The sequence below is a fragment of the Meles meles genome, chromosome 5, assembly GCF_922984935.1.
Source record: "Meles meles chromosome 5, mMelMel3.1 paternal haplotype, whole genome shotgun sequence".
Lineage (NCBI taxonomy): Eukaryota > Metazoa > Chordata > Mammalia > Carnivora > Mustelidae > Meles > Meles meles.
The window spans coordinates 147,356,489-147,366,162 of NC_060070.1; the positions used below are offsets into that span (position 1 = coordinate 147,356,489).

At 45.1% G+C, this 9,674-nt stretch overlaps 1 pseudogene; it reads right to left on the reverse strand.

The window, feature by feature from the left end:
* Positions 1-399: 399 nt before the first annotated feature.
* Positions 400-841, reverse strand: LOC123942325 (annotated as a pseudogene).
* Positions 842-9,674: the final 8,833 nt, after the last annotated feature.

Consider the following 9,674-nt stretch of genomic DNA (forward strand, 5'->3'; position numbering starts at 1 on the left):
CTGATCTCTTGAATTCCTGCCTCTGTCAGCTCGGGTTGCAGAGGACAGAGTCTGCAGTCTCCAGGGTTGAGTGGCGGTCCTGACCCAGGCTCTTGGGGCTGGTGAGGTGTTGGCTGAGTGCTGAGCTGGCACCCGGTGGAGGGACAGGTTCGAGGCTCGCACTGGGGTCAGAGGCTGAGTCTGTTGCTTTAGTATTTCATCAGGTGGGCGGGGCTGTATTCCCCGATCACGGGGCCTTTCCATGGTGTTTGTTGGAGCTGTTGGGACCCAGCCTTGGTCTCGAGGTTCTTCTTTGCTATCTCCCTGGCATCCTTCTGTGGATAGCTGTTTCTCATGTTATTTCTTTTCCTGGTTCATGGAGGGCTGTCTTCTTCTTCTTCTTTTTTTTTTTTTAGTTTTATGGTTTTATTAACACAAATATGACGTGCACAACAAGCTGTCTATTCATTTTCTTTGCGGCGCAGCCTGGCGTTGGGATTGGTGACTCTGATTGCCAGCTGGGCTGCTCTTTCCACAAAAGAGTTCTTGGAGGAGACGTTGTGAGCAATCTCTGCACAGTAGGATTTGTTGCGTATCAGCAGCACGTCAAGCTCCTTGACGTTGTGCACTAGGAGCTTCCTGAAGCCACTGGGCAACACGTGCTTTGTCTTCTTGTTGCTCCATAACCAATGTTGGGCATCCAGATCTGGCCCTTGAATCTTCTGTGCACCCTATTGTCAATGCCTCTCGGCTTCCGCCCGTTGCGCGTAATTTTGACATATCGGTCTGACTGGTGCCGGATGAACTCCTTGGTCCTCTTTTTAACGATCTTGGGCTTCACCAAAGGTTTGAGAGCATCCATGATGCCCAGTAACAGATGGCTACCACCTCCGCAGGCAGCGCCGAGGAAGAGAGGGGCGGAAGGCTGTCTTTTTAACCGACAGAGCCATCCAGGCACCCCAGGAAGGCTGTCTTCTTGGTCTGTCCACGCACCGTGGAAGGTGGAAGGTGGAAGGGGCCAGGGAGCTTCCCGGGGTCCCTTTTATAAGGGCCCTAATCCCATTCATGACCTAGCCACCTCTTAGAGGCCTCTCTTCCGAATACCATCCCATTGGGGATTCGGTCTCAACATAGGAACTTCGAGAGCTCACATTCAGTCTGTGGTAGATGAGTTCATGTATTGTGTTTTTAGACCTCCCTGACAAAGCTTGGAATAGAGCAAAGAGTCACAGATGGCTAAAACCAAGAGGGGACTTCACGGTCAATCCCACACAGCCACCTCCCAAAGAACAAGACCGAGGCCTAGAAGGTTCTGGGGATTTTGATGGGATAACCCAGTTGGTGGTAACAGAGCTACTGGGGATTTCCTTTCAGTCTCCCTGCTACCGTCCTAGTTATTTCTGTGTCTGGGCTTGTAATCATATGTGGATTGATTTTTATTTATTTATTTATTTGTCAGAGAGAGAGAGAGCACGCGCGCATGAGAGCACAAGCAGGGAGAGGGGCAGAGGGAGTGGGAGAAACAGGCTCCCTGTTGAGCAAGGACCCTACTGTGGGGCTTGATCCCAGGACCCTGAGATCAGGACCCGAGCTGAAGGTAGACGCTGAACCCACTGAGCCTCCCCAGGTGTCCCTATAAGTGGATTTCTGTTTCTTTTCTTTTCTTTTTTTTTTTAAGATTTTATTTATTTATTTGACAGAGAGATCACAAGCAGGCAGAGAGGCAGGTGAGGGAGGGGTAAGCAGGCTCCCTGCTGAGCAGAGAGCCCGATGCGGGGCTCGATCCCAGGACCCTGAGATCATGACTTGAGCTGAAAGCAGAGGCTTTAACCCACTGAGCCACCCAGGTGCCCCTCTAAGTGGATTTCCATAGCTCATCACTACGTGTATCAAAACCAGGAACCTCTATCCTCTGTATAACTAATGAGCTAAAATGTGGCTTCTTGTTCTTCTTTTGTGGGTCCTTTTTGATACATTGCTGTGGCATATGTTGGGAGTCTGTTGAACGTTTTCAAATCAAAACTGTTGAATAATTTCAAGTTTTTGTATTCGTTAGTACTCAGTTAAGTACAAAGGTCATTCACGGCCCTTCAAAGTGTACAAAACATAGGAGTTTGAGGGCTTGGCAATCAATGTACTAGTGTCTTTATTTTGAAATTTGTTTTGTTTGCAATTAACAAAAAATTTTAAAAAGGGGAAAGAAGTTTGGACAAGGTCCTAGAATTTGTATGTGCTTTTGCAGTGTGCTTGTAGTATGCTGTCTTTCTGGTCCCCGCAGCCCCCATTCTTGGCTTCTTCAACTGACCGAGTTCGAGCGGACAAAGAAGGGGATTTCTCTTCAGCTACCCGATGATGGTATTTTATTATTTCATTATTTTTTTAAGATTTTATTTATTTATTTGAGAGAGAGAATGCGAGAGAGAGGGAGAGAGAGAGAGAGAGAGAGCATGAGAAGAGGGAGAGTCAGAGGGAGAAGCAGACTCCCTGCCAAGCAGGGAGCCCGATGTGGGACTCGATCCTGGGACTCCATCCCGGGACTCCAGGATCATGACCCAAGCCGAAGGCAGATGCTCAACCAACTGAGCCACCCAGGTGCCCCGATGATGGTATTTTAAAAGAATTTTTTTAAATGGTGGTGGGGCACCTGGCTAGCTCAGTCAGTTAAGCATCTGTTTTGGCTTGGGTCATGATCTCAGGGGCCTAGGCTCAAGTCTCGCTTGCATCGGGCTCCTGCTTCTCCCTCTCCTTCTGCCGCTCCCCCGGCTTGTGCTCTCTCTCTCTGCCAAATAAATACACAGAATCTTAAAAAAAATTATGTTAAAATATATATAATGTAAAGTTTATCATCTCAACCATTTTATAGTGAAGTACGTTTGCATCGGTGTTGAACATCGCCACTATCCATCTCCAGATCTCTTTCATGTTGAGAACCTGAAACTGTGTATGTTAAAATCTTTTCTGTATACAAATCAATCCATGAAGCTGCAATAGTAAAATTCTAATAGCAGAAGGTTCAGTAGTGACGTGTCACTATTTTTTTTTTAAAGATTTTATTTATCTAAGAGAGAGCATACACAAGCTGGGGGATGCTGGTGGGCAGAGGGAGAAGCAGACTCCATGCTGAGCAGGGAGCCCGAGGCGGGACCCGATCCCAGGACCCTGGGATCATGACCAGAACTGAAGGCAGACGCTCAGCCCACAGAGCCACCCAGACACCCCCAACATATCACTATTTTGATTTTTATTCTCCACGTCACCATTTCTACATCTTCAACCAACATTTATATGGTGTTTTGCTACACATATTCTCATTTAAAATTCAGAACCCATGAAAGGTAGACATTCATCTTCCCATTTTTATAAAGGAAGAAATTGAACTTTGACGAGGTGAGAGCTAATGATGGAGTCAGAATTCCAGCTTGGTGCTCTTGCCCTGAAGTCCTTTCTCTTTCCATTACTCTGCCCTTCCAAAGACGGTGACTAGTATTTTCTTTCCTTATCTGTCTGTCCTATCCCTTTATTTGGTGGGGCTGGGGTGGTGTTGAGAAGGTGGGTTTGTGGCATTTGTTTTGAATTACGGGTCTTGCTCCAACACCAGACAGTCTTATTCATAACCTTGGGCGTCTCATCAGGTCAGGGATTATCGTGCTTCGCCTAAGCACTGACTAGATATAGCAGATGTCTATTCAAATATTACTTTAAAAAATGCCTGGAATTGTATTTAAATTGCTTCCATTATTCACTAATTAAATTGCAGATTGTTTCTCCTGGGGCTTTGGCACTAGGCTGAGTTTCTTCAATTGTTTGTGTTGGACAATGACAAAATAAATCTTTTGCATTGTTGCTTAGTGGAAAAATCCTGCTGAATGGGCAACGTAAGTCCACAATCATCCTCCAACAGACCTATCTAAAAAAAAAACAAACAACAACAACAAAAAAACAAACCACCCAACCATCTATTTTCTTCTTTTTGGCAAGAGGGAGCATGGACAGATAGTGGGCTTTTGTTTTATTTTTTATTTGTGCGTTTTCGAGGCCGGTGCTTCGGATACCTGGAGGGGTCTTAGACACAATGGAGGCCCGTGTGTTCTATTGAATGTGTCAGCTGCCTTGATCCGCGCGGATTTTCCCAAGAGCAGCACAATGGAATTCAGGTATTTTAAAACCGCCTGTGTGTCTCCCACACGGCTGCCACTATTTAAATCTTTAATCAGTCCTTTGAAAGGGGTTAGGCGCGGCCACCAGTTGGCCCAAGGACTTCATCTATGGCCCTTATCAGTTGCTGCTGCCTTTGCCAAGAAGAGTCTCCGGTGTGGTGTGCTATTTTTCATTCGCAGAGAGAAGGAAGGAAAGACTAATAGAGACAAGACATGAGGCAGGAGAGCTCAGTGCCCCTGTATTTATTTATTTAGTTATTTAATTAAAAAAAAATTTTTTTCCCCTGTGTTGTAAGTTCTCTCTACACCCAACGTGGGGCTCGAACTCACAACCTCAAGATCGGGAGTCACCTGCTCTATGGACTACACCAGCCAGGTGCCCTGACCAGGACACTTTTGAAGAAGGATGCTTGCTTACTCTTAAAATGTAAATCATTTCCAGTCCCCTAAAAACATGCACAAGAGTTTTATGCTAACGTTCACTTCTATCCAGAGATAATTAAGACTCTCTGCTCTCCGAATAAATAAATTTCTGACAGCTGTGAGCACCGGCTTTGGGACAGTGTCTCTGCTGAGCCTTTCACATACATTGCCCCATTTCACTGCAACCGGGCGAGGAGGGCAGTATTCTCCCCATTTTAAAGAGGAAGGTGAGATTCAGGTGAGAATAAGAAACGTGCTCAGAGGCCACACGGGTCATACCCGCCAGATCTGGGACTGTGTCCATTCTGTGATGCGAATGCTCAGGATTTGGAAAAAAACCAACATGAGTTTTTACAGGATTGTGGCTGATGCTAATGTTCTTTAGACTCGAGAACTCCCGTGGAAGCAAGGCGAACATATGGACGTTAAAGACAATGTCAGATCAAATGTAAGATTTCCGTTCCGCTCAACGATGTGTTAACACTGGCAGGGCTGAAGTGGGGAGGCGTCAAGCCACCAAAATATTGGATGGGGACTAGAAGGCTGTTAGACATCAAGTGTGTCTAAGCGACCCTAGACAGTTGGTGAGAAAGAGTTTGTCACCAACGTAAATAATTGGGGAGAACTTGGATATGCTCGAAGCTACCCAGAGATTTCCACGTGGAGCTGCTGAGAAGAGACCAGGGAGTGTGAGGAAATGAAGGTTACCGGGTGTCCAGGATCAAAGGGGACTGAGTCTCGGCACCCACAGATAGAAATGACAGCAGCCAGTAACAGAACCGGAAGGGAGACATTTCCTTCTGGATCTGTTCAGAAGAGGAGCTCTGTAAACTCCAATGACAAACGCAGATACATCACACTGGTTTTGTCCGATCAAAATGCCAGACCACGTTTAAAAGGGATCCTACCCACACCGATTCCCATTTTGAGACACGCTGTGCCATACCATATAAACTGTGTTGTAGGTACAGATCTGTGTTAGCCTTGTATATGTAATTTGTTTTAAAAGCCAAAACGTTCCTTTCCATGGAATGTCATACCACTTTACTGTTAGGCACACATGCCCCTGGTTAGTTTTTGGAATGAAATGTAGGTATTTTCTTCTTTATATTGTTTCCCTGTGTTCTTTTTAAGAGATGATATGGTGGGGCGCCTGGGTGGCTCAGGGGGTTAAGCCACTGCCTTCGGCCCAGGTCATGATCTCAGGGTCCTGGGATCGAGTCCCACATCGGGCTCTCTGCTCAGCGGGGAGCCTGCTTCCCCCTCTCTCTCTGTCCAAAAAAAAAGAGACGATATGGTGGGCACATTGTCTTGTTCTCCAGCTGTGTGCTAGTGTCTCAGAAACACCGAGGTGGCTTAGTAACCTTTTGTAGGGTAGTGTTGAAATCCCCCACCACAAGGTGGTTTATAGGTCAGTAGGAACGAAATGTTGCTGCTTATTTCTGAATGTCAAGTCACAGTGACCTACTTTTTTTTTTTTCTTTTTCTTTTCATGATTGAAGTTTTCCAGGCGTGTATAACTTGGGTGCCTTTTCTCCTTTTCTTTGCTGTCTCTTCTCGTGGGATCTTTGTGCTCACTTGCTAATGTGGATCTTTGAATCACATTTTATTTTATTTCTTTAAAAGATTTATTTGTTTGAGAGACAGAGATAGCTAGTGACAGGGCATGATGAGCAGGGAGGAGAGGGACAAGCAGACTCCTTGCTGAGCAGAGAGCCCGATGCGGGACTCGATCCCAGGACTCGATCCCAGGACCCTGAGATCATGACCTGAGCCGAAGGCAGATGCTTAACCGACTGAGCCACCCAAGTGCCCCCTCACTGGCCCTTTATTTAGAACTGTTTGGATCTTTGCTCCAAGAAGAAATCCATACATTTGCATGCACATAAGATTTTTTTTTCAATAATTTCCATTGTAGATTCATCCCTGAACTCTTGGTTATGAGTCCTCTGTTCTGAATGACCAAAAGTCATTTGAATATACTTGGCTTTAGGCACTGGCTATTTGTGTGATCCCCAGGGAAAGGTGTCCTTTGAGGGTCTTTGAGACATTAGGAGATCTGGACATTTCTAGATTTCATATGCATGTACCATGGGTCACACTTTACAGAGAGAGAACTTGAGTAGGAGAGTGTGTTTTGTGGGGGGTGTTGGATTGGTAAGACATGGGACCAGAGAAATATTAGCATAATTCATGCCTTAGGTTTTTGTTTTTTTAACTTGGAACATACACTAATCATGAAGATTTACAGTAACAAATACAGTGAAAGCAAATAAAGGTAAATATTTACAGCTACATTGGACCCTGAGAATGAAGGACAGAGAGATCCTTGAAGTCAGGGACTACGTCCTAGTGATGTATGTTTGGGGAGCTCCCATATGTGCTTGAACATGGGCTCTGGGAGTGGAAGAGGCCAGTCCTCATTAGATATCTTCTGGGAAGAGATGAGTTTTGGGTCGGACCTTCATCTTGAATCTTACTTCCCAGTGATAAACCAGCCAGCATGGGAGGAAAGGCCAGAAGAGCTTCCTGTCCTCCTTTCTCCTCATGGGAGGAAGGAGGCCCTTACTCCTCAGATCCTGAACTATGGTTGGAGAGTCCTGCAGTGAACAAACTCTGTGTAAATCTTGGCCTACAAAGAGCCCTTAGACCACATGTCTGCCCTCCTAGCAACATGTAACAAAAGGCCACAAAACAACAACAAACCTGACTTCATCCTCCTGTAAATTCCAATAATTCCTTATTTATACTCACATGGTGTCTATCAGTTATGCCTTATGGTTGCCATAGTTCATATGCAAGACTGAAAAGCTCTTAAATTAGATCAGGGATCTTTTCCCAACACAACTCAGTAGTCCTTTTACTACTGAAGAAAGACAAGCATGCTGCTGGTATTTAGCCAATAGCTTCTGAGCAAATATTAAAAAGGTCAGATATCTAATGTCCTTTAAAATCTCTAAGCATTGCCTTCTGCGTTGTTTCTGACTCCTCACCAGGTTGGAACAGTGATTCAAGGTTATATTGTCAGAGGCTGAGCCACGGACTTGCTATTACGATGAGTTAGTCTTGTAAGTTAACCTAAGTCTACATTGCAAGTAAACTATAGTGTTTGCATTTTTGATTTTCCATTGATGTTTACGATATAATATGGACTTATAGTCATTTTCTGGTACTTTCATTGCACAGCTTTAGTCATTGGCAGGGATGAACCAGATCCCTTCACTAAATTCATTTTATTCATTGACTATCAGGACACCTGGGTGGCTCAGTTGGTTAAGTTTCTGCTTTTAGCTCAGGTCATTATCTCAGGATCCTGGGATTGAGCCCCATATCGAGCTTCTTGCTCAGCAGGGAATCTGGTTCTTTATCTCTATCAAATAAATAAATAAATCTAAATTCCTTGACTATCATATGCTAGGTATTATTTTATACACTAAGATAAAAATATGGATGAGAAGTGGTTTTCTGCTTATAAACGGCTCTCAAGTTGGTAGGACAGATAGATCCATGAGTCGTAATCACAATATCTAATGTGTTAAGTGGCCTGAAAGAAGTAAGGAAATAAAGGACCAAGGAATAATTGATTTTGCCTGGGACTGGGAGAATGTGGCAGCTACAAGGACAGGGTAAGGAATGAGACTGGAATGGCAGCATTCCCAAGCAGAGGAAGAGCCCGTGCAAAGCGCAGAAGAAGGTGTGGAGATCTCCGAGTAGTGTGCCTGGAACCTGGGATGCCAGGTGTCGCTGGAGATGATGTAGAGATGTGTAGACACTCAGAAGTTTTTTGAAGCTGCCATTCAAAGTAGTTTAGATTGGGGCGCCTGGGTGGCTCAGTGGGTTAAGCCGCTGCCTTTGGCTCAGGTCATGATCTCAGGGTCCTGGGATGGAGCCCCGCATCGGGCTCTCTGCTCCGCGGGGACCCTGCTTCCTCCTCTCTCTCTCTGCCTGCCTCTCTGCCTACTTGTGATCTCTCTGTGTCAAATAAATAAATAAAATCTTTTAAAAAAAAAAAGTAGTTTAGATTTTATTTCTGCATACTGGGTGCTTTTGAATGGGTGAAAGGAGGTTCTGACTACTACTTTTTTTTTTTTTTAAAGATTTTATCTACTTATTTGAGAGAGAGAGAAAGGATGAGCAGGGGGAGGGGGAGAGAGACAAGCAGACTCTTGGCTGAGCCCAGAGCCTGCCACTGGCCTCTATCCCAGGACCCTGAGATCATGAACAAAACCTAAACCAAGAGTTGGGTGCTCAACCGACTCTTGGTTTAGGTATAGGTGCCTAGGTGCCCATGACTACTACTTCTTTTAGTAAATATCTTCACCCGGATCTGGGTTCTGGCCCAAGGTAAATAGTAATGGGGGCCATATTTGGCCAGAGAAGCTATTTCAACCACTCCAACAGTCATGAGGGAAGCTTAGCGAAAAGTTAGCGTAGGTCATGGCGACTGCTGTCCCATTAGCACAGAAGCATTTTAGAAAGTGAGGCGCTCCTCCTGAACGTAAGGTTATTTATTTGCCTGCTTAGAATTAGGAGAAATAAAGATGAACTTGATGCATTTCTCATTTTGGCATTTTGACTTGGGCATCTGAGAAAGACCAACATGGTTATGAGCACTGTCCTTCCCAAGCTGGCTTTGCCTGGCACTGATGTCAGAAGAGCCAGCGGTGTTATTAAACACGAGCAACAGCAAACGTTCAAAATACTGAATCTAGGTTGTTTGGTGCTTGGTGGGGTAAGAAAAGTGCACAGACCCGGTATATAACCTGTATAAGTGGATTGGTATGTTCTGGTACCCTTATCGGTGTCTGGCAAGTAGTTCTAATAAACACAACTCCAGGGTGCACCTGGGTGGCTCCATCCATTAAATGTCTGACTCTTGATCTCAGCTTAGGTTTGATCTCAGAGTCATGGGTTCAAGCCCTGCACTGGGCTCTACGCCTATCATGGAGCCTTCCTAGAAAAATGAAAACAATTCCACTTTGTCATATACTTAGCAGCATTGTTTCCCTGTTGGTCCCTTCATCCAATAACACATACTTAGTGCTAGTCTGAGAGGTTACATTTTAGGAAACTTTCGAAAAAGAGGCCCTCTTTGCAGCCCATGTCTAGGACAGT